Raw genomic sequence first — 26,489 nt, 5'->3', positions numbered from 1 at the left:
AATTACCATATGACCCAGCAATCCCACTACTGGGCATATACCCAGAGAAAACCATAATTCAAGAAGACACATGCACCCCAATGTTCCTTGAAGCACTATTTACAATGTCCAGATCATGGAAGCAACCTAAATGCCCATCAACAGACGAATGGGTAAAGAAGATGTGATACATATATACAATGGAATATTACTCAGCTATAAAAAGGAACGAATTTGGGTCATTTGTTGAGACGTGGATAGATCTAGAGACTGTCATACAGAGTGAAGTAAGTCAGAAAGAGAAAAAACAAATATCGTATATTAACGCATATATGTGGAACCTAGAAAAATGGTACAGATGAACCAGTTTGCAGGGCAGATATTGAGACACAGATGTAGAGAACAAACGTATGGACACCAAAGGGGGAAAGCGGCGGGGGTGGGGTGGGGCGGGGTGTGTGTGTGATGAATTGGGCGATTGGGATTGACATGTATACACTGATGTGTATAAAATTGATGACTAATAAGAACCTGCTGTATAAAAAAATAAATAAAATTAAATTTAAAAAAAAGAATGGGGAAAGGCAATATCAAAAAATATGGGCTGAGAATTTTCCAAGTATTAGAAGACTTGATTGTTCAAATTGAAGAAAGCTGACTCATGAGCAAAATAAATCAATAGCAATCCTTATGTAAACACAGGACACTAGAGACAAAGACAAAGGTCACCTACGGAGAAAAAAAGTATTAACCTGGTATCTCGTCATTGAGACTAGAAGCTAGTAAACACTGGAATAATATCTTTAAAGTTCTGAGAGAAATAACCGGTACACCAGAATTCTATACCCAGCTAAACTAACATAGAATATTGAGAATAGGATAAAAACATGTTCAGCCAGTCAAAAGACTGAGAATGTATCTTTCAGTGACTCTTTCTGAAAGCATCATTAAATGTAGTAACTCAATAAGAAGGAAATTGGAATCAGAAGAAATACATGGAATGCAAGAATCAGTGGTGCTCAAGTAAGCAAAGCAGGTTTACTGGGGAAAAAGAGAGTGAAAAAGCTGGAGGTTTAGCAAGTGTGGTCATGGATCTGTATATTTAGGCTCAATATTTCATAGGTGGAGGAGTCCTGTGTGCTGATAAGTTTCATGTAGCCTCAAGGGTGGTTGACTAGAGTGAGCAGCGTGAAGATCATTTGATCCCAGAAAGTCAAGAAGTTTTGAAACTAAGATATGGGAGGGACCATATATTATACTGATTATTTTCCTCCACTGCATCCCAAATAGATTCTCCAGTCTTCTCTCAGTGCTGCTTTGGACATGTAAGACTGGCCCCTATGAACTGTGTCCTGCAGGTGTCCTTGCTAGCTGGCTTCATGTGGAGTTTGACAAATTGGAGTCACTGGCCAAAAATCAGTGTGAGTGAAAGAGAGAACAGAGTTCCTTCCCAGTCTCTCCCTGCTTCAGCATTGCTTCTCTAGTAGCATATGTGTCTCTCCATGACTAGAGTTCCCACTAATGGCCCCTTTTCCATGGATCCAGCTCTCACTGGGCTCAGATAACTCTCTTCTTGAATTTTGACCCTATGAATAACAGATTTTTACCGCACTGATTTCTAGGTAATATCAGGAGATAATTCTCCACGGGTCTCTCATGTTTTTGTACATCTTGTGAGTAAGGTACTAAATGCCCTTTTTTGCTGATGATCTTTTCAAGGATGTTTGTATACCGAATAGCCTTGGAAAGTGAAGATAGTGTCTCTCTCTGGAGCAAAAGGCAGTAATACTCACTGTCCAGTGTAGTGCAGATAACGTCTCCCTCTGAAGCAAAGGGCAGACATGCCTACTGCCCATTATAAAAGATTGCATATCCTAAACTCAGGGTTTCCTGGCCTGTAATTCAACCCATCACATGTACAGTTGTTACCTGGCTCCCTTCATGTCACTCTGGGGGAGTTGAGGCTTAGATAACCAAAACAAAAATGCTGATGCTCTGGCTACTGTTATTGCTATGTGTAGTCAACTATCCTTCATCTTTGATCCAGGAGTGTCATGTCTTCAATCACTGCCCATGAAGCTGTAACAGGCTATCTCATTAGCTTTCAAATAGGGTAAAATCTCAGATCCCTAACAGTTCTTGACAGGTACCTTGGCATCTCTTGTTTGTTCCCTTAAACCTAACAGTACTTATAAAGGTAGTTCTTTCACAAAACCCGTCTCATTGAATTCTGTTTCCTGCTGGACTCCTGCCTGATATATCTAGATAGTTTGAAATCTCTATGGTCAGTTAATTTACGACAAAGGAGGCAAGAATATACAATGGAGAAAAGACAGGCTCTTCAATAAGTGGTACTGGGAAAAGTGGACAAATACATGTAAAAGAATGAAATTAGAACATTTTCTTACCCCATACACAGAAACAAACTCAAAATGGATTAAAGACCTAAATGTAAGACTGGATAGCATAAAACTCCTAGAGGGAAACATAGGCAGAACACTCTTTGACATGAATCACAGCAATATCTTTTTGGATCCATCTCCTAGAGTAGTGGAAATAAAAACAAAAATAAATCAATGGGACCTAATTAAACTTAAAAGCTTTTGCACAGCAAAGGAAACCATAAACAAAACAAAAAGACAACCTACGGGGGTGGTCGGGGGGAGGAAGAGGAGCTTGTTTTTTAGTGTGATATTTACCTAGCGATAATAAACTGAAAATCTTTTGCAAAAAAAAAAAAAAAAAAAAGACAACCTACAGAATGGGAAAAAATATTTGCAAATGATGCAACCAAGAAGAGATTAATCTCCAAAATATACAAATAGTTCATACAGCTCAATATCAAAAAACCAAACAACCCAGTCAAAAAATAGACAGAGGATCTAAATAGACATCTCCACATAAGACATACACATAGCCAAAGGCACATGAAAATATGCTGAACCTTGCTACTTATTAGAGAAAGGCAAATCAAAACTACAATGAGTTATCACCTCACACTGGTCAGAATGGCCATCATCAAAAAGTCTACAAATAAATGCTGGAGAGGGTTTGGAGAGAAAGGAACCCTCCTACACTGTTTGTGAGAATGTAAACTGGTACAGCCACTATGGAGAACAGTATGGAGGTGCCTTAAAAAACTAAAAAATAGAGCAATCCCACTCCTGGGCATATATCCAGAGAAAACCATAACTGAAAAGACATGCACCCCAATGTTCACTGCAGCACTATTTACAATAGCCAAGACATGAAAGCAGCCTAAATGTCCATTGACAGATGAATAGATAAAGAAGATGCAGTATATATATATATATATATATATATATATATATATACACACACACACACACACTGGAATATTACTCAGCCATAAAAAGCATGAAATAATGCCATTTGCAGTAACATGGATGGACCTAGTGATTATCATACTAAGTGAAGTAAGTCAGACAGAGACAAATATCGCATGATATTGCTTATGTGTGGAATCTAAAATAAAAATGATACAAATAAACTTATATACAAAGCAAATAGACCCACAGGCATAGGAAATAAACTTATGGTTACTGAAGGGGAAGGGGGGTATAAATTAGGTGTTTGCAATTACCATATACACAGTAATACATATATATAATAGATAAACAACAAGGACCTACTGTATAGCATAGGGAACTATACTCAATATTTTGTAATAATCTATAAGGGAAAAGAATCTGAAAAAGAATATATACGTGTATATGTATAACTAAATCACTTTGCTATACACCTGAAACTAACACAACATTGTATTGGGTTGGCCGAAAAGTTCGTTTACGAACTTTTCGGCCAACCCAAATAAATCAACTATATTTCAATTAAAAAAAGAAATCTCAAGGGATGTGCAACAATTAATTTTCTGTGTCAACTTGGCTAGGCTATGGTGCCCAGTTATTTGGTCAAATACCAGCCTAGATGTTGCTACAAAGATATATTTTTAGGTGTGATTAACATTCTCTCTCTCTGTCTCTCTCTGTCTCTCTCTCTCTATATGTATGTATGTATGTATGTATACCAACTTTGTTTAAAGCAAATTACCCCTCATAATGTGGGTGTGCCCCATCAAATAAATTGAAGTCCTTAAGGCCAAAGACTGAGGCTTCTTACAGAAGAAGCAACTCTTCCTCCAAACTGCAGCATAGAAACCTGCGTGAATTTCCTGCCTGCTGGCCTGCCCTGCAGGTTTTGGACTTGCCAGCCCTCACAACTGTGTGAGCTAAGTCCTTAAGATCAATCTCTCTCTCTCTGTACGTATATATCCTATTTGTTTTGTTTCTCTGGAGAACCCCCGAGTAATACAGGGCGCTACAGAATTTAGAGGAGCTTATGAACACAATGTCAAAGTCCCCAAATAATGAGTGGGAGTTTCCGAAGCAGAGTGTGAGACAGCAATAGTATGAAAAAGCAGTATGTACCCCAAAGAGTAGTGTTTCTTCAGTCTAAGTGGAGAGGAAGGAGGATGCCTCAGTGGTGCCTCTAGGCAACAAAGACAAGCAGAATGTGCATGATGTGGCCCCAGCTTACACATGGAAGCTTACACCTGTCTGTATCATTCATGTGCCTACCCTATAAAAATGACCTGAAGCTCTTAGAACCCAGCGTTTTACTTTCTAATGCCTCCTTGACTTTGGTCTTGTAGTTCCTTCCACCAGGAATCTCCTCCCCCTCTATTTCCCATCTCTCCAGGGTCCTTTAATCTTTCATAGTTCTTACCACCTCTCCTATCTGCCAAACACCTTCTCCTCCTTCAAGTCTCAGTAAAGCTTTCCTAAAAAGCAGAGTTAGGTGTACCGTGTTCCTCAATTTTCTAGAAATTACCTTATTCTGTAATTCTGTGATTGTATGTCTGCTCCCTCATTGGTCTATGAACAAGAAGTTTCAGCTCAGTATTAAATGTATGTATTTAGGACAGGACCTATCATATAGAATGTGCTCTATGCCTGTCTGTTGCATGAATGGATGAGTGAATAAATAAATTTGTCCGTGATGTTGTAAATGGTGGAATGGAATTCACACTCAGGATTTTCTTACTCTAAAGCCTGGTCTTCCTCTCCCATATATGATGTGATCCAGTTTTTTTAGGAATTCTGCAGATAGAATCTACCTGCTAGGAAGAAAAATTTCTGTCAGCACTAGAAGGAAAGAACAGTTATGGGAAAAAACGGCTGAATGCCCATTAAAAAAAAGAATAGAGCATAGTAACACTTGTTTTATTTTTGTTTTGTTTTGTTTTTGTTTGATAGCTACCCTTTTCTGGTTATTGACAAGATTCCCAAAGGATTGATCTCAAATATGGATTTAAGATTTGATTTGCCATGCACAAGATATATGTTAGAAGTCCTCTTTGCTTCAAAATAGAAACCAGTTTGGAAAGCTCCCAGGTTTACTGATAATCAGTTTATTCTCATAAACCTTATTACATACAAGGTTGAGTGGGTGACTGCCCATATAGTTTGATTTTGATGTCACACAGGGGAACTGCTCCTTTCCTTGAATTACCCTGTGGTGGATGGAAGGAGTATAGTTCCTTCTATAATGTGATTGTATGTTTAGACATCGGTTCCTTTAAGGCAAATTCTCCTTTCTATTCAGTGGGCTCTCCAATTTACATCTGTACATCAAGCATTTTTCCTGAACTCCACACTTAAATAGCCATCTGTTTCTACCCCACAGGTGCAACATTTCTGAACAGAAATGATCCCTCTTGCCCTGGACCTGTTTCTTCTGAGTTTCTCGTTTCAGTGAATCATACTACCTCTCACCAAATTTCCCAAGCTAGAAATCCAAGAGTCTTCCCATCACTCACATCCAACCAATAACTAGTCTTCTGAGTTGTTATCATGAACATTTCTCAACTCTGGCTACCAGTCTCCATGGGCGTTGCCAGTGCCTTATTCAGGCCCTTTATCAGTTCTCACTTGTGTGCCTGGAGTCGAGCCCCTCATCTGTCCATTGTCTTGGTGTAGCCAGGAAGGTCTCTTTTAGAGACATAGCTGATCACATGATTCCTCTTTCTGAAACCTTATACAATGGCTACTCATTGCCCTTAGGATAAAGTACAAACTCCCATATTATATAAGGTATGCACTTTATGAACCCTATCCAACTCTTCAATATTCACCCTCCTCTCTCCACCCCACCCCCGCCAATTTCATATCATATATTATCCCATTTCCCCAATATGCTCATATTCTCTTTACTGTTTGTGTCTTTTTACATATTGCTCCTCTTGCCTGAGAAACTTATCCCCTTTCTCCTAGCCAGGAGTTAGCCACTCCTATATGTTGAGACTCAGCTCAGTCACTAACATCTTCGGAAAGTGTTTCCAGATATTTCCTACCTGAGCTAAATGCTCATACCTATGTGCTTCCTAAATTCCCTACGCTTACCAATATCATGGTACTTATCACCCAGTTTTGTCTGTTAGATTTACTTTCATGCCTTTCCAAGCAGATTATAAAGCCCTTTATGACGGAGACTATTCTGTGTATCTTTGAAAGCTGAGAACCTATCGGAGAGCTGACATCTGGTTAGCAATCAATACATTTGGTTGAATAAGGGGAAAAGATCAAATGACAATGGGTGGTTCGAGAGGGCTATGAAAACACATTTTATCTTCAATATAGTTTTAAAAATTTATTGTAAAATATATATAACATGAAATTTACCATTTTAACCATTTTAAAGTATAAAATTCAGTGACACTAAGTACATTTAAATTGTTGTGCAACCATTACCACTAACCCTTTCCAGAACTCCTTCATTATCCCAAACAGAAACTGTACACATTAAACAATAATGCCCAGTCTACCTTCCCCACAGCACTTGGTCACCTCTAATCTACTTTCTGTTTCTGTGAATTTGCCTATTCTTGGTAACTCATGTAAGTGGAATTATATGGTATCTGTCCTTTTGTACCTGTATTATTTCACTTAGCATTGTGTTTTCAAGGTTCATCTATGTTGTAGCATGTACCAGAATTTCATTCATTTTCAAGGCTCAAAAATATTCCATTGTATGTATCTGCTACATTTTGTTATCCATTCATCTGTTGATGGACACTTGGATTGTCTCCACCTTTCGGCTATTGTGAATAATGTTGCTATGAACATTGGTATACAAGTATCTGTTTGAGTCCTTGGTTTCAATTCTTTTGGATACGTACCTAGAAGTGGAATTGCTGGATCATATGGTAGTTCTGTTTACCTTTTTGAGGAACCATCATACCGTTTTCCACAGTGGCTGCACCATTTTACATTTCCACCAGCAATAAACAAGGGTTCCAATTTTTCCACATCCTCACAAACACTTGTAATTTTCTTTCTGTTTTTTTTTTTTCTTGTTGGGTATTATCCATCCTTTTGAATATTAATTTCAGTTGACCCTTGAAAATTCGCAGTGAAAATCTGCTTATAACTTTATGCTTGGTCCTCCAAATCTGATGTTTAACATCTAAGGATTCAAACAACCTTGATTGTGCAGTACTGCAGCATGTATTTACTGATAAATACCCACAATTCAAGACATGTGCAATTCAAACCCATGCTGTTCAAGGGTCAACTGTAGTATCTCCTTGTGGTTTTGATTTGCATTTCTCAAATGGCTAGTGATGTTAAACATCTTTTCATGTGCTTGTTGGCCAGTCGTATATCTTCTTTGGATAGATGTCTTTTCAAGTATTTCACCTATTTTTAAATTGTTTTCCTGTGTGTGTGTGATTCAATTGCAGGGATTCTTTATTTATTCTGAGTATAAGATATATGATTGACAAATATTTTCTCCCTTTTTGTGAGCTACCTTTTCACTTGCTCAGTAGTGTCCTTTGATTCACAAGAGTTTTAAATTTTAATGAAATCCAATGTATCTACTTTTCTTTTTTGTGACCAACAAAAACAGGTGTCATAGTGAAGAAATCATTGCCAAATACAATTCACAAAGCTGTTGTATGTTTTCTTCTACCAGTTTTATAGTTTCAGCTCTTATATTTAGGTTTTTGAGTTAATTTTTACACATGATGTGAGATAAGGATCCAACTTCATTCTTTTCCACATGGATATCCATTTTTCCCAGCACCATTTGTTGAAAAGATCATCCTTCCCCCATTGAATAGTCTTGGCACCCCTGTTTTAAATCATTTGACCATGTGAAGGTTTATTTCTGGGGTGTCTATTCTATTCCATTGGTCTACATGTCTTTATGCTAGTACCACACTGTTTTTTGTTTTTTGGTTTTTTTTTTTTTGCAGTACACGGGCCTCTCACTGCTGTGGCCTCTCCCGTTGCGGAGCACAGGCTCCGGATGCGCAGGCTCAGCGGCCATGGCTCATGGGCCCAGCCGCTCCGCAGCATGTGGGATCTTCCCAGACCGGGATGCGAACCCCTGTCCCCCCTGCATCGGCAGGCAGATTCTCAACCACTGCGCCACCAGGGAAGCCCACCACACCGTTTTGATTACTGTGTCTTTGTAGTAAGTTTTGAAATCAAGAAGTGTGTGAAACCTCCAACTTTGTTTTTCTTTTCAAGATTGTTTTGACTATTTGGGGTTCATTGAGATTCTATATGTATTTTGGAATGAATTTTCTATTTATGCAAAAAAGTTATTGTAATTTTAATAGGAATATCATTGAATCTATAGATTGCTTTTGGTAGTGTTGATGTCTTAACAATGTTCAGTTTTCTGATCCATGAACATTGGATGTCTTTCTATTTATTTCTGTTTTTAATTTCTTTCAGCAACATTTTATTGTTGTAAGTGCACAGTTCTTTAGACTCTTTGGTTAAGTTTATTCCTAAGTATTTTATTCTTTTTGATACTACTGTATATGACATTTTAAAAATTTTCTTTTCAGATTAATTGTTGCTATTATATAGAAATGCACTATTTTTGAGTGTTGATTTTGTATCCTGCAAGCTTTCTGAATTTTTAACCAGTTCTAACAGTTTTTTTGTGATGTGTGGACTCTGTAGGTTTTCTACATATAATATCATGTTGTCTTCAAACACAGATAACTTTACTTTTTTTTTCCAATTTGGATACCTTTTCTTCCCTCCCTTCTTTCCTCTCTTCCTTCCTTCCTTCCCTTTTCTTTTATTCCTTCCCTTCTTCTTTTTTTCCTTCCTCCCCTCTTTTATTTCTTTTTTTCTCTCTCTTTCTTCCTTCCTTCCTTCCTTCTTTCCCTCCCTACCTCCCTCCTTCCTTGCTCCCTCCCTCCCTGCCTTCCTTCCTTCCTTCCTTCACCTAGTTGCTCTGGCTAGAACTTCCAACACTATTTTGAATAGAAGTAGCAAAAGTGAGCATCCTTGTGTTCTTCCTGATCTTAGAGGAAAAGCTTTCAGTCTTTCAGCATTGAGTATGATGTTAGCTGTGGATTTATATATATATATATATATATAGGCTTTATCATGTTGAGTAAATTTTTTTCTATCCCTACTTGATTGATTGTATTTATCATGAAAGGGTGTTGAATTTTGTCAAATGCCTTTTATTTTTGCATTAGTTGTGTTTTTTCCCCTTCGTTCTATTAATTCTGTTGATATCATGTTCTACATTGGTTGATTTTCATGTGATGAGCTAGTCTTTCATTCTGGGAATAAAACTCACTTGGTCATGGTATATAACCCTTTTAAAATGCTGCTGAATTTGTTTTGCTAGTTTGTTGAGGATTTTTGCATCAATATTCTTAAGGGATCAATATTCTTAAGGGTCTGTAGTTTTCTTTAGTATCTATTTTTGGCTTTGATATCAGGGTAATTATAGCCTCATAGAATGAGCTAGGAAGTATTCCCTCCTCTTCAATTTTTGTGAAGAATTTAAGAAGGACTTGTGTTAATTTTTCTTAAGTGTTTGGTAGAATTCACCCGTGAGCCATCTGATCTTGGGCTTTTCTTTGTTGAGAGATTTTTTTAAAAAATTAATTAATTAATTAATTTATTTTTATTTTTGGCTGCATTGGGTCTTCATTGGGTCTTAATTGGGTCTTCGTTGCTGTGCGTGGGCTTTCTCTAGCTGCAGTGAGTGGGGGCTCTTCTTCGTTGTGGTGCGCAGGCTTCTCATTGCAGTGGCTTCTCTTGTTGCGGAGCACGGGCTCTAGGCACATGGGCTTCAGTAGTTGTGGCACACAGGCTCAGTAGTTGTGGCTCATGGGCCTTAGAGCACAGGCTCAGTAGTTGTGGTGCATGGACTTAGTTGCTCTGCAGCATGTGGGATCTTCCCGGATCAGGGTTCAAACCCGCGTCCCTTGAACTGGCAGGTGTATTCTTAACCACTGTGGCACCAGGGAAGGCCTCTTTGTTGAGAGATTTTGATTACTGATTCAATCTTCTTACTAATTATAGATCTATTCAGATTTTCTCTTTCTTCATGAGTCAGTTTTGGTAGGTTGTATGTTTCTAGGAATTTGTCCACTTTATCTAGATTATCCAGTGTGTTGGCATACAATTATTCATAGTATTCTCTTATAATCCTTTTTATCTCTGTAAAGTCAATAGCAATGTCCTTTCCCCCCAACCTTATTTAGTAATTTGAGTTTTCTCTTTTTTTTCTTATCCAATCTAGCTAAAGAGTTGTCGACTTTACTGATTTCTTTCAAAACATCAACTTTTAGTTTTGTTGATTTTCTCTATTATTTTTTATTCTCTATTTTTCTCCACTCTAATCTTTATTATTTCCTTCTGTCTGTTAGTGTTGAGCTTCCCTGTTTGTCTTTTCTAGTTCTCTTAAGGTGTAAGTTAGGTTATTGATTTGAGATCTTTCTCCTTTTTTTAATGTAAATTTTTATGGCTGCAAATTTCCCTTTTTTTTTTTTTTTGCGGTACGTGGGCCTCTCACTGTTGTGGCCTCTCCCATTGAGGAGCATAGGCTCCGGACACACAGGCTCAGCAGCCATGGCTCATGGGCCCAGCTGCTCCACGGCATGTGGGATCCTCCTGGACCGGGGCACGAACCCACGTCCCCTGCATTGGCAGGCAGACTCTCAACCACTGCGCCACCAGGGAAGCCCAAATTTTCCTTTTAATACTACTTTTTCTGCATCCCACAAATTTTGTTATGTTGTGTTTTCATTTTCATTTTTATCAAGGTATTTTCTAATTTCTCTTCTTTAACCCTTTGGATATTTAAGAGTATGTTGTTTAACTTCCACATATTTTTGAATTTTCTAATTTCCCTTCTATTTTGATAGGAAGATACTCTGCATGACTTAAATCTTTTAAAATTTATTAAGAATTGTTTTGTCATCTAACATATGGTCTATCTTGGAGAATGTTCCATGTGCACTTGAGAAAAGTGTGTATTCTGTTGTTCCTAGAGTTTTCTGCATATATATGTATATATATACATATATATTTAGTTTATGGTATTGTTTAAGCCCTCTATTCCTTATTAATCTTATGTCTGGTTGTTCTATTCATTACTGAAGGTAGGGTTTGTAGTGTCCAACTATTTTTGAAGGACTATTTCTCCTTTCAATTCTGTCAAGGTTTTCTGCATATAGTCTTTGGCTCTGCTGTTTGGTGCATCTATGCTTATAATTATTATATCTTCCTGATGAATTGACCCTTTTATAGATATATAATATCTTAGATAGACCTTATTTGTCTCTTGTAACAGTCTTTGACTTAATGTCTATTTTGTCTAACTAGTATAGCCGCCCTGGCACTCTTTGGATTATTGTTGGCATGGGATATCTTCTTCCACCCTTTCACTTTCAGCCCTTTTGTGTTTTTGGATATAAAGTGAATCTGTTTTAGACATTATATAGTTGGATTGTGTTTTTAAATCAGTTCTGCCAGTCTTTGCCTTTTGATTGAAGAGTTTAATCCATTTACATCTAAAGCAGTTACTGATAATGAAGGACTTATTTCCATCATTTTGGTATTTGGTTTTTGTATGTCTGTTAGCTTTTTTGTTCCTCATTTACTCCATTATTGCTTTCTTCTGTGTTTTGTTGATTTTTTTTGTAGTCACACATTTTGATTTCCTTTTGTATATATTCTCTAGCTATATTTTTGTGGCTATAATCATGATCACATTTAACATCCTAAATTTATAACAACCTAATTTGAACTGACACCAGCTTAATTTCAACTGCGTACAAAAACTCTACTCCTATATAGCTCTGTCTTCCCCTGCCACTTTATGTTATTGATGTCACAAATTACATCTTTATGTATTATGTGCCTATAATAGTTTCCTAATGCTACTCTAAAAAATTATCACAAATTGGATCACTTAAATAAGAGAAATATATTGTCTCACAGGGATGGAGGCTAGAAGTCTGAGATCAACATGTCAGCAAGTTGCTATCTTTTGAGGCTGTGAGAGAGAATCTGTTCCATGCCTCTTACTTAGCTTCAGGTGGTCTCTTGAAAATCTTTGTTGTTCCTTGGCTTGTAGAAACATCACCCTGATCTCTGCCTTCATCTTCATATAGCATTCTCCCCATATGCCTGTCTCAAATTTCCCCTTTTTATAAGGACAGCAGTCATATTGGATTAGGGGTCCACCCATTCCAGTATGACCTCATCTTAACTAATTATATCTGCAATGACCTTATGTCCAAATAAGATCACATTCTGAGGTACTGAGGGTTAGGACTTCAACTATTAATTGGTGGTGGTGGGGGGACATAATACCACCCATAACAGTGCCCAATAACATAGCTCTATAATTATTCTTTATGCATTTTTTCTTTTAAACCCTTTATCAGAGACCTTTGTTTCTTCATACAACTTCAGGTTACTGAATAACACCCTTTCATTTTAGCCTGAAGGACTCCCTTTAGCATTTCTGGTAGGGCAAGCCTAGTGGTAATCAGTTTCCTCAGCTTTTGTTTATCTAGGAATGTCTTAATTTTTCGTTTATATTTTTAATTTTTATTTATTTATTTATTTATTTATTTTTGCAGTACACGGGCCTCTCACTGCTGTGGCCTCTCCTGTTGCGGAGCACAGGCAGCCGCTCCACAGCATGTGGGATCCTCCCAGACTGGGGCACGAACCCACGTCCCCTGCATCAGCAGGCGGACTCTCAACCACTGCACCACCAGGGAAGCCCTTCGTTTATTTTTGAAGGCAAGTTTTGCCAGCTATAGAATTCTTGGTTGACAGGTTTATCTTTCAGTACTTTAAAGATTTTATCCCATGTCTTTCTGGCCTCCAGGGTTTGTTGTGAAAGATTGGCTGATATTGTTATTGAGAATCCCTAGTACGTGATGATGATTCACTTTTCTCTTGCTGCTTTTAAGACTCTCTCTTTATCTTTGGACAGTTTGCTTATATGTCTTGGTTGGGTCTTTTTGAGTTTATCCTATTTGGAGTCCATCAGGCTTCTTACAGTTGTAGGTTTATTTATTTCATCAAAGTTGAGATGTTTTGCCATTATTTCAATTATTGTAATTTTCAGCTCCAAAATTTCTGTTTGGTTCCTTTTTATAATTTCTGTTGATATTCTCATTTTATCTATAAATGATTTTTCCTGGTTTCCATTAGTTCCTTATCCATGTTTTCCTTTAGGTCTTTGAGCATATTTAAGTTTTATCTAGTAAGTCTGATGTCTGGGCTTCCTCAGGAATGGTTTCTGTGAATTGATTTTGTTCCTTTGAATGTTTGCCCATTTCTGTCTATGCCTTGCAATCTTCTTTTGCTTAAAATTGGATATTTAACTACTATAATATGGTAACTCTGGGGACCTCCCTGGTGGTCCAGTGGTTAAGACTCCATGCTTCCACTGCAGGGGTGCAGGTTCAGTCCCTGGATGGGGAACTAATATCCCATATGTCAGGGGCATGGCCAAATATATATATATATATGATGACTCTGGAAATCACATTCTTCCCCTTTCCCAGGGTTTGCTGGTTTTGTTGTTGTTATTGTTGTTGAAGGCTGTAATAGTCTGTTTGTTTTGAGTGATTTCCCAACTATTTTTGCAGAGGCTATTGCTGGTCACATGTGATCACTGAAGTCTCTGTTCCTTTAGCTCACATTCAGCTCAAAATCAGATGTTTTGATAGAAATTTTCTTGAGTGCCAGGAACTCTTCCAGTGTTTGCAGATTGGCTCTGTACTAGGGCATTCCTTCAGTACTTAGCTAGGCTAGTTCTGAGGCTAGCAATCAGTCAGGTAAAATCTTAAGGTCTTCTCAGCATTTTTCTGAGCATGCATCTTGCCTGGGTGTGCATATGGCTTCCTCAATCCCCCCATATTTTTGGCTGCTTTCAAATGTCCTAGATTCCCAGTCTTACCCCAGATTGTCCTCTGCACCTTAGAAGGTCTATTGTATGTTTCCACCTATAATTTCTTGCTCCAGGAGTCTGTGGGGCTATAGTCATTTGCAAGTTTTATGAGTAGTGTCCACCACTTTTACCACCTGATTTCTGAGTTAGACATAACAGAGACAGGCTCTTGTGTCAGTCCTTCAGGTATCCACCGGACAGTTTAAATGTACACAATAATTTGCAAATAATTTCTGCTCTGCTTCTTCTAGTTTGAGGAATGATACTGGAAACCAGGTTGCCACCACTTCAAGACCAAAACCACTGCCATGCTGGGGAAGGGTGGAGTAAGTGTAACTAAAAATGCCACAGAACTTTCCTACTGTTTTGAAGATGGCCTTTTCTTTTCTTTTCTTTTTTTACATTTATTTTATCTTTGGCTGCATTGGGTCTTCGTTGCTGTGCACGCGCTTTCTCTAGTTGCGGCGAGCAGGGGCTACTTTTTCTTGCGGTGCACGGGCTTCTCACTGTGGTGGCTTCTCTTATTGCAGAGCACGGGCTCTAGGCCCGTGGGCTTCAGTAGTTCTAGCTCCCAGGCCCTAGAGCGCAGGCTCAGTAGTTGTGGCGCATGGGCTTAGTTGCTTCGCGGCATGTGGGATCTCCCCAGACCAGGGCTTGAACCCGTGTCCCCTGCGTTGGCAGGTGGATTCTTAACCACTGCGCCACCAGGGAAGCCCCAAGATGGCTTTTTCTTGATTGGGTATTTGTTTGGTGGCTCAAAACTTTGAGTGTTTTCCAGAGCTCCAGTAAGATTGGTTCAGACAGTTTCTGCCTTTTTAAAAAACATTTCTGTTGGGGAATGAAAACTTGGAGCTTCCTAGGCTGCCATTTTGCTGAAGTCTTTTCTTTAACCTAGTTTTGCCTTCACTTGGACTTTCACCAAAGAGCATCAGAGCACTTGGCATGTAACCTAAGTGAAGGTGTGTGTAGTTACTAAAAAATGGTGGAGCAAAGACACTCTGAGCCACTGTAAGGAGGCTTGGAACAGGAACTTGCTTGGAGAGTTGAAATTTTATAGATGAGGAATCCACTAGGTTATTGGATGACAGTTGAGAACAGATAAGCTTATGAAATGAACTTCTGTCCAGGTAGTAAATTGCTCAAGGAGTTGGTGCTTGCTGACAGTGTGGGACAGCTGCAGTTACATGCTACAAATGGTTGGGTCTGACTTCTGGATGCATATTAATTCCAGCTCATGAAGGGTCTTGAGCGATGCCAAAAATGACCAAGGTGAAGGTAATGATATGGCTGGTTCTAGTGCTGAATTAGATCCTCCCCTCAGAGCTCAGAGAATCTAATTCAATTCATTCCTAATGGTAGCTGTCATATCAGCTTGTCCTAACCCTGACTGTGGTTCACAGCTGTATCTCAGAAGTGACTTGGGAGGAAAGCCTTTAGTAATTGTCTTCACCTCTCCATTTCTTCACTCTTTCTCCTATCATTAGTATCCCCTGCCTCTCCTCTCCTTTTTCTTCTCTGCCTACTTATCCTCCTTTGCCTCCTACTACCTCAGTGAAAATATGTTCCAATCTGCTAAATGAATTCACATTAAAGTGCACATAGCCAATAAGACTCGAGTGTAAACCTGTCCAGGGGCTGTTTGCATTTTAACAGAAGTCTGTATAACATTTCTAATTGTGAAGCTCTAAGTATTAGCTGTTCCATAGGAAGGAGAATTCTTAGAGGACCTGGTTCTAACTCAGAATGTTTTTAAGGTATACTCTACTCTAGATAGTATAAAGATATTCCCAATTATAAAGGGACTTTAGAAAATCAAATTTATCCTCGCAATATGAAAAGACGCTCTGAGGCTGATTTGAATGTGACATCATTGGATAATGAGCTTTTATACCTTTCCAGCCAAAGATACCAAGGATAAAGCCAAAACCTTGATCATATTGAGAAGTCAGGTCAGGGAGATTTTCACCTTGCTACAGGAAAAGAAAGTCTGATGAGGAGGAAGAGAACAGATCTAATTTAGAATCTTAACTGTTTTAGAAGATAGTAAGCAGCCTCCATACATTAATATGGCCTTTCTTCCCAGTCATCACCAGAAAATCTTTGGGATACAGTACACAAAGAGAGGAGCTGCCAGTGCTGGAAGGACGGGTCCCAGAAGGTAAGAGCAAAGAGTGGGAAGCACGTTAACACTGATTGAATTTAATCTCTACCAGCCTCTGTTTCTTCCTCTGTAATGTGGGGACAGTAATATCTATTGAAGAGGGTTAGAACTCTTTTGACTGCAAATTATAAGAAGCCATATTGAACACATGAACGTAAGTTAAAAATAAAAAAAGGAATTTGTAGGCTTTTATTCCTGGTTGTCCAAGGGCATTGGCTTTGGAGCAAGGCTGGATACAAAGACCCAAATGATGCCTTTAAAACTTTTTGGCTCTCCATTTCTTAGCTCTGCTTGTTTTTGTTTGGCTTTTTCTCAGATAGTTTTAATTTATGTGTCAGTTAAGAAGATCTAAAGAACGTATCTCCCAGCTTAACAATTCCAACAGAAAATCTTTTTCAAATATCATTCCCAAGGAAGATTATATTGCCTTGCTCAGGTCAGATGTCCAAACCCTAGCCTATTACCGTGGGTTGGGATTTTTGGATTGGCCAGCCTAGGTCGCATATATAACACAGTATTTGGCCAGTGTACCATAATTGACCATCTCTCCAGGATCACATTGCATGAAGGGGGAGTTCCCTAAAGGATTCAAGAGACAGAGGATGGGAAAGTATGCTGGGCATGAAAATATGGTAGCTATTATAATCTACCAAACCTACCACTATAGGTTAAAGAATCAAATGAGCAGACACAGGGAAGCTGCTTATAAACTATAATCATAATTAAAACATCATTCAAATAATGATAAATACCACGTTCATTAAAATCAAGAAAGCTGCATCATATAACGATGGCTTTACAAATCAGTGGGAAAAGACGGACTATTCAACACCTCTTGTGAGACAACTGGATGGAAAAACTGCATGTAGGAGCCGCACCTCCCACCATACACTAGCATATACTCTAAATGGATTAAAGATTTAAACATAAAAGTGAAACCATAAAAGTGTCAGAAGAAAACATGGTAAAACTCTTTTATAATCTTGGAATGGGCAAGGTCTTCCTAACCGTTACTTAATATCCTGAACTCATAAATAATATGACTGATAAATAAAACTACATCAGAATGAAACCTTTGCATGATGAAAAACATCATTTGAAAAAAAAAGTCAGAAAACAAATAGAATAAAAGGCAGTGGGGTGTTGGAGATGGCCTGCACTGGCTCACAGGAGCTGATTATTAAATTTTAGAAATTTTGCAAGCTGGTTGTCAACCACAGCCATTATTTAAAATTAAGTTATATAAACTTATAATTAAATAAAGAATGAAACAAAGGTAATATATGCTCAAAGACTCATCACTCTAATTGTTTAACTACATTTTGCTATCATCCATGCTCTTGGAGTGATTTACATCTGTTGTGTCTGTATCATGGAGATATTACATAATGGCCTGGTGTTGCACGTTTCTCCCCAACTCCACATTTAGTGATATGTTGGTAGCTTGAAATTGGCTGTGGTGGGAATATTTACATCATGGAACTTGGCAAATGCTATAAACCAGGATTTATTTTCCCCAGAGACCATTACTAAACACTAACCAACACACCACTGGAAAAAAATTTTGAAACTCACATTACAGAGAAAGGCTAATCTCCCTATATGTAATGTGCTTCTTATAAGCCAAGTATACAAAGACGATTAACCTAACAGAAACATAAGAAAGGTATGAAGTATCCATTCATAGAAATAAAGAGGTGCTCTGTGTCACAAGAGAAATGCAAATAAAAAACATACTGAGGTATTATTTTTTACTTACTAGATTAGCAAAATTCTAAGTTTGATAAAACTCTGTTGGCAAGGTGGTGGGGAGACAGACTTTTTTTTTTTTTTACATTGCTGGTGAGGACTTAAATTTACATAACCCCTTTGGAAGGCCATTTGGCAATATGTATATAAAATTACCAAGACATAAACTATTTGACCTAGCAGTCCTATCTCTGGGAATTTATACTATTATATGGTATAGAGTGCTTTTGTTTTTTAATAGCAAAAGACTGGAAACAACACAAGCGTCCATCCACATGGGCTGGTTTAATAAACTGTGGAACATTTAAACAGTAGAATTGACTGGAACTGTAAAAAAAAAAAAAAAAATTGAAGACACCAAATTGAACTTGAAGGACTTCCAACTTATATCTTTCCCTTCCATCTTATTGAGAAACAACTGACATAACATTGTATTAGCTTAAGATGTACAACATAATTATTTGATGTACATATGTATTGCAAAATGATCACTACAATAGGTTTAGTTAACATCCATCACCTCACATAGTTACAATTATTTTTTCTTGTGATGGGAACTTTTAAGATCTACTCTCTTAGCAACTTTCCGATGTACAATACAGTATTGTTAACTATAGTCACCATGCTATATGTTCTACCTCTAGAACTTACTTATCTTAGAACTAGAAGTTTGTACCTTTTGACTGCCTTCACCCCAGTTTCTCCCTCCTGCCCGCAGCCTCTAGCAACCACCAACCTCTTCTCTGTTTCTATGAGTACGATTTTTTTTTTTAGATTTCCCATATAAATGAAATCATGCAGTATTTGTCTTTCCTGTCTGACTCATTTCACTTAGCATGATGCCCTCAAGGTCCATCCATGTTATCACAAATGGCAGAATTTCCTTCTTTTTTATGGTAGAATAATATTCTATTGTATAAATATACCACATTACCCATTCATCAACTTATGTTATTGAATGAAAAAAAGCAAGATTAATATCAGAGTAGATAGTATGTTATCTTTTGCATAATAAAATAAAAATATAGTTATATTTGATTTGCATAAACAAAGTCTGGAAGGAAAGTAATAAAAATGGTTACAGGACATGGTTGCTGGGTGGGAACCAGCCAGGCAGAGAATAGGGTAAGAACAAGGCCTTGTGTTACCTTTTTACACTAAAATGGATGTTGAACTATGTCAAAATACTACCTTTTTACAAAATTAAATGACAGGAAACAAATAAAAACTTCATTGAAGAGCACTTGACATTCAATAAGAAGTTACTGAGTGGCTATTATGTGGCAGGCACTGTTCTAGGAGCTGCACCCAGAAGGTAGCATCATTTCATGTAAGTTGTGATGTGAAGCCAAAGACTTCGTGATTGTCCTCAGCCACATAAACAACTCTTCAGATGCCACATCTTCCCTTATGTCCGTCCAACGGTTTTCTCTTGTCCCATTAGTTTCATATCCATGACCTCAACAGGGTCAAACTATCCCCAGGCCATTCAGGTCTAGCAACAATTTAATGATTGTGTTATTTTCCGTGTAGATTCTCTGTTTTCACATCTTGGTTGTCTTTCTTTTTTTTTTTTTAACTTATTTTATTGAAGTAGAGTTGATTTACAATGCTGTGGTAGTTTCTGCTGTACAGCAAATTGATGCAGTTACATACGTGTATTCTTTTGCATGTTCTTTTCCATTATGGTTTGTTATAGGATATTGAATATAGTTCCCTGTGCTATACAGTAGGACCTTGTTGTTTATTCATCCTATATATAGGACATCTTTCTTCTTGACTGTGTTGTTTAATGTACCCAGTGGAATATGACATTTTAAAAGTTCAGGTCTTTAATTTTGTGGACAGTGAACAAAATAGACAAAAATCCCAGTGACTTTACATTCTAGTCGTGATCAGGGAAGGGCTTTCTGAGGAGGTGATGCTGAGCACAGACATGAGAGATATGAGGGAGTGTGCCTTGTCAGTATCTGGGGTTATGCTTGTCCGTTCATAATAATTACCATTATCGCTGCCCTCAAGGAGATTGCAAAACGTTACATGTGCAAATGCACATGCCCACACACACACACACACACACACACACACACACATGCTCATATTTACCATTATTTATGAGCACAATAACGCTGCCAAACCACGTAATGGCTGTGTCCTGTCAATGCCATAATATCTGGTAATGACGATGGGTTTGAATGGAGCGAACCTCTTTTTGTCTCTTGCTCTGGCCCCAGTAAGCAAGGACACAGTCCACATTTGCTAAGCCTCTGGCTTAGATTGAGGGGTAAACCTCTGATCGTGGGGGCTTAATTCTCTTTCCAAATGAAGCTAAATGTTCCACAAAATTAAAGCCTTGACCTTTTAATATCATATCCTACCAACCAGAGTAAATAACACCCTCGAAAAGAAAGACATCCGTGATATGAAAACACATCAGAGGACATACAGAGAAAAACAAAACATTAAATTATTACTAGACCTTAAGGGCCATGGGGGATATTTTTACCATGCTGAGGTCATAGGTATGAGCCTGGATTGGATGAGAGACAACTGTTGGGTGGAATTTGAAGAGTGGTTCATGCATGTTTGAAGATAAATATTCTTTAGCTTTACATAACAACTTAACATAAGCTGGTGCCTGTTTCCTGTAGTACTTGTGCTCTCTTTTACCCCAGCTCCTACTGCATTTTTTCCCTCTTTTATAATTGTTTACTAGGTGGTGAGACCCTTAGAGGGGAGTACTGTGCATATTTCCTTCACATCCCCAGCACCTAGCACAGCCAGCCCTGACATTTAGAAGCTTTTAATAGGTGTTTGTTGAAAGACTGATAGAGACATGCCCTGTGAAGCAAGACACTGGATAACATTGTAGATACGGCTTTGGCCTGGGGGATTTGGAGTCCAAAGGCCTGCTTTGTTTTCCAGTTAGGTGGGCTGATATACTGCTGGGTGTTTTGGTAACTGTTAAGATGTCTTGCTCCCATTTAGCTTGTGCTCTGCACGCACAAGCAAGGCAGCTGGCTCAGCACAGCCATCTGTGACAGTTCTTAGGTCCCTGCCAGCCGGGTAGGCTCTCCCATCAATCTGTCCCAGAGTCTCCCACACCCTGTGATCCGACAGTAATTCAATCCTCTTCCACAGATTTCTCTGATCTCCCTCCCTGCCTTCTCCTCACCTCTTTCCCTTGCTGTCTGAGCTGCAGACTTCGGCAGCCATGTGGACTAAAGCAAAAGTGAGTTCATCCACAGAGCATGTGCCTGGGCAGCCAAGTCCCCCAGGTTTGAATAAAATGACCCAATCTATTTGGCATTCCCTGGGCAGTCACATAGGGACATGTCCATTCTGGGATGTCCCTCAGCAGGGCAGATGCTGCCTCAGCCAGACTGGCCAAGAGTCCTTGAGTGGGGTTCCTGGTGAGAGGCACAGGAGATCAAAGCCCACCTCCCTCCCACCCCCATTCTACTAACACTGATTTTGCCTTAATAATGAGTTCGCAACAGGAATTTCGGTTCCCAATTCCATTTGGATTCTTCCCAAATAGAAATCCTTCACCTGGTCTATAGCTGCAAATTTAAAAGACTCCAAATTGTGGCTTTCATAAACAACAGACTATTTTATTTCTAAGGGGTAAAGAATTGGCCCTGGCTAATGAGTTATAGTCCGATGTACAATGCCCTCTGATTGTGTATTATATATTAGCACTCTGGACTTGAAAGAGACAATTGTGTAATGTTTGCCCATTAATTGAGAATAATCATCTCAGCTGCACAGTACTGCATACCAACCAAGCGTGTCATTCTTGTCTCCAACAGCTTTTAATTGTTGTGTTGCCCTTTCACGGCAACCTTTCTCAGAGTTTGGAGAACAAAAACAGAGACCTACCTAAATATCAGCTCCTTCTCACCCTGAGAGAAAAGAATCTATTTAGATGGAAAGGATTTGAGTTGTCTAATCCCCAGGGAGTGATCATGCCTTAGCAATTTCCATTATCCATCAAGTCTAAATGCTAAGGCCATGGGATTGCTTCTTCCTAATAAAGTTAGGAAACGTATCAGACAAGAAAGGGGCTTACATGATTATACAGTAAGTTGAAGACTAAAATAGAAGAAGTGCCTTAAAACTCATTGTCAGAACCCTTTTGAATGCAAGTAACAGAAAATTTAACTCAAACTGTCTTAAGTAAAAAAAAGTTGTTGGCTCACGTAACTGAAAATTCCCAGGATGGAATTGCTTCAGCATGTCTCGATTCCAGGGCTCAAAGTTCCTTTGAGCTTTGGTCCCATGTTCCCCATATCTCAGCCTTTCTCTCCTCTGTTGCTGCGTTCTCAGGTGGGCCCTCCCTTCCTCTGGCAAGAGGGCAGCTGGCAGCTCAGCTCCAGGCTCACAGCTCTAGTGAAAAGTCCCAAGGTGGAATTTCATTGGACCAACTTGGGTCATACTCCTTATTCAGAACCAGTCATGGCGCCCAGGGGGAAAGGAGTATGCTGATTGGCCAGGCCTTGATCACACTCAGCCCTGGAGGTGAAGGGCAGGGTCAGATCCATCAACCTGAACTACATGAACTGGCACTAAAAGGTGGTGATGATTCTCTAAGAAAAAACTGTCACTGCTACCAGAAAAATGGGACTGAATGCTGAACAAACGAGAACCGAGGCACTATCCCTTCATCTCAACCTCACGGATGAATGTTTTGCAGGTTGGAAATGTAAGCCTCACATCTTCCACCAGAAGCCTGTCCATGAAAAAGATGACCATTTACCAAGTGCTGGACATTGTACACAGTGTTTTACATGAATCCTCTCATTGAATCCTTGTGGCTACCCTACCAGGGAGGTATGACTAACTCCCTTTTCTTAAGGGAATGGAGGCACAGGGAGATTAAATGGCACACTCCAAGCCCACAACTATTAAAGGGTGAGTGATTATGGAGCTCTGGCCTAACTCCAAAGTCCATGCTTATTCTCCTTTTGTGTGTTTCCCAAACTTGTCCATTTACAAGACTTCTGGAGTGGTTATCAAAATGAAAATACAGGTTCCAGGCACCCACCCACATCCCACCCTGAGATTCTGATTTGGTAAGTCTGGGCTAAAGTCTGGGAGTCTCTTTTGTTAACAAGCGCCCTCAGGGACTCTTGTGATCAGACTCACAGGTAAAACCTGCACGTGGCTGCTGCCACCGCCAGCCCCTCTTCCTGCCTCTCCCTTTCCCCGCAGAGGCTCTGCGCGGACCGCTTTAGCTGCTGGTCATGTTCAGTCCACTCTCTGGTGCGGTGGTCTCCAAAAATGGGGTGCATAAGAGGTTCCACTGGTGTATGGGAGGCAATATTTTTCCTTTTTCTTCAATTTCTATTTAACTTTTATCTAAAAAGAAAGAAATCCAGCTTTACTAAAATTTGATATCCAAATTGGCACTGGCATTCTCCTTCCATCATGAGCCCTGGGCTATCCATGCTACCTGAGGGGCCTAAGAGGCGGGTGAGGGTTCCACGATGCACAGGGAGAATGGTGCCCCACATTTGTTTGCCTCCCAGCGACTGAGACCTTATTGTACCTAAGTGGAATTATAGGTTATATTACCCAGTCTCCTGTACCCCAAAGTCACCCCAAAGTCGGGCCCAGATGGTTTTGGAGACAAGTTTTACAAAGTCATCAACAAACATATAATCCTTATATTATACCTGTTTCAGATGATAGAAAAGGGGGACAGCTCCCCAGATCTTTTTATGAAGTTAGTATAACTTTGATACCAAAGCTGACAAGGACAAGACAAGATAATTATCTATTAACCACACTTAAGAATGTAGATGCAAGATTCCTAGGTAAAATACTAGCAAATTTAATTCAGCAACGTAGTAAAGATAATAAGTACTTCGCCTGAGTAGGATCCACGGAATACAGTTGTGCAGTGTCCTTATTTGCCTCCCGCTCTTGTCCTTGTAAGCTGAATTGTGGACCAATTCTTCCTTGCCACTGAATAAATGAAAACTCATTCACTTTTTTGGCCACTCCAACTAAAAAGTCCTTTGATCATGAGAAATGGTCTCAGTTTATGAATTAAGATATATAGTCCCAGGTAATAGTCAAAACTTCCAGCATCACCAAGTTGAAGCTTATCTTCATCCCCAGCCTGAGTCTGCAACAGGTGGAGAGCTTGCAATGGGAATAGACAGCACGGTATGTGTGCCATCTGTTTCCTCGACTAGGTTTTCTCCTCCTCCCCTTGCACTCATTAAGTGGTCTCTGGCTCCTCTAGAATTGAAGCAGGGAAAGAAAGGGGAGCAAAGGGAAAGGTCTTACTGGCCCAGCCCTGTTATGAGCTGGTTATCAGACCACCCGGGACTGGGCGGAGGTTTAAAGCTGACTTTTTCTATCCGGGAGGTCTTCTATGGGCGTTTTGGGGCACCTGCTGTTTCTGGGAATCTCTCATCTCCAATTTCATTCATACGGGAGAATGCATCTTTTCCACCGGGTTACTTAGCTTACCATCAGCTCTAGTTCTTTATAGAAGCTGGCCCTCTTACATGGGTCTAAGATGATCCCACAAAGGCAAGTCTTTCCTATGGCCCACAACTGGCTCAGGGGAAATACCTCCACACTTCACTCAGATAAATTCTGGGGATGTGGGATCTCCCTAATACCTCCCTTTGCTCCGTCGTCAGAGCAGCTACCAGCCAGATTTATCAGATGTTAGACACAGTCTACACTGTCCTTCAGGCTCCGGGAGACTCTGTGGAGGAGCAAGGGGCCAAGAACTGAGATTCCATTTCAAAAAAGAAGAGGTGGAAGTGAGAGAGTGGCGTGGACATATACACACTACCAAATGTAAAATAGATAGCTAGTGGGAAGCAGCCGCATAGCACAGGGAGATCAGCTCGGTGCTTTGTGACCACCTAGAGAGGTGGGATAGGGAGGGTGGGATGGAGACACAAGAGGGAGGAGATATGGGGATGTATGTATTCGTATAGCTGATTCAGTTTGTTATACAGCAGAAACTAACACACCATTGTAAAGCAATTATACTCCATACAGATGTTAAAAAAAAAAAAAAGAGGAGGTGGGACTTGTTCTATGAGATATGAAGGCTTATTTTAAAATAAAAGTCTTAGAAATTCGGACATAGTGGGATGGCACGAGAATTGGAAAATGAATCAATGGAACAGGATAGGAAGCCCAGAAACACACTCACACATATGTGGACCCAATATGTAATAAATGTAGAATTATAAATAAATGGGAAAACAAAGACCGTTCAATGAATGGTGCTTGGAAAATTGATTATGTGTGTGGAAAAACACAAAGTTGGATCCCTCTCTTACATCACAGGTGGGTTAAAACCCTACAAGTAAAAAAAAAAAAAAAAAAAACTTTAAACTTTTATAAGAAAATACAGGTCTTTATGACCTTGTGCATAGAATGATTTCTTAGGCTTTACACCAAAACCTTGAACTGTATAGGAAAAACTAAGGACAACATTTTATTACATCATATTACAAAAAACTTTCTGCAAAAACAAAAGATACCAAAAACAAAGTAAAAAGACGAATTGCAGACATTTGGGAAAAGATATTTAAAATGCAAAATCTAACCAAGAAAATAGTATCCAGAATATAGAAAGAACCCCGGCGAGCCAATAACAATGATGATGATGGCTGGGCACTGTCCTAAGCACTCGAGATATATTAACTCATTTAATCTTTACTATTTAATCTTTACTATGCCCCTACGAGACAGGTGTTTATCACTCCCACTTTACAGATGAAGAAACGAGCACAGAAAGGGCTAGATAGTGTGCCTAACATCACTGATAGTTAAGTGATAGAGCTGAGCTTGAGCCTAGGAGTCTGGCTTCAGTTCCTATGGTCTTAACTAGTATGCTCTCAAACGCAATAGAAACAACCACGCAAGGAGCCGACACACCTCACTAGCAGTCACAGAAGTGAAAATTAGATGCCAAGGAGAAATCACTTCGCAAATTAAAAAGTCTGATAATACCAACTTTGAGTGAGATTGTAGGAAGAAAGTGGGAACTTTTGTACACTGCTGGTGGAAGTATCAATTTGCCCGACCATTCTGGAGAGCAATTAGCAGTATCTAGGAAATCTGAAGGTGCTCAGACCCGAAGACTGAGCAGTTTCACATCTAGAAATATACCCTAGAGAAATTCTCACGCTATGCACAGTGAGGTGTGATGGAGGATATCCATTGCAGTATTGTTTGTAATAGCAAAATTTGAAAACCAAAGAATTCATCAACAGGAACAGAACTGTGGTACATTTATACCAGGAGAGAACACGCAGCAGTTAATATGACCTGGCAATATATCTACCAATATGGCTAA

The 26,489-nt window shown here is 39.2% G+C and overlaps 1 long non-coding RNA gene across 1 annotated transcript in view; it reads left to right on the top strand.

The window, feature by feature from the left end:
• Positions 1–25,745, top strand: part of LOC114886662 — a 39,018-nt gene extending 13,273 nt beyond the window's left edge. Inside the window, exons 2-4 of the long non-coding RNA XR_003791385.1 lie at positions 14,493–14,567; positions 16,325–16,399; positions 22,848–25,745. This is a non-coding gene — a long non-coding RNA (uncharacterized LOC114886662). The remainder of the gene's footprint in view (positions 1–14,492; positions 14,568–16,324; positions 16,400–22,847) is intronic.
• The last annotated feature ends 744 nt before the right edge of the window (positions 25,746–26,489 follow it).

Source organism: Monodon monoceros, unplaced genomic scaffold (genome assembly GCF_005190385.1).
Source record: "Monodon monoceros isolate NGI ecotype Baffin Bay Population unplaced genomic scaffold, NGI_Narwhal_1 Super_Scaffold_7, whole genome shotgun sequence".
NCBI classification, from domain to species: Eukaryota; Metazoa; Chordata; class Mammalia; order Artiodactyla; family Monodontidae; genus Monodon; species Monodon monoceros.
This window is presented reverse-complemented; position numbering and strand designations above follow the sequence as displayed.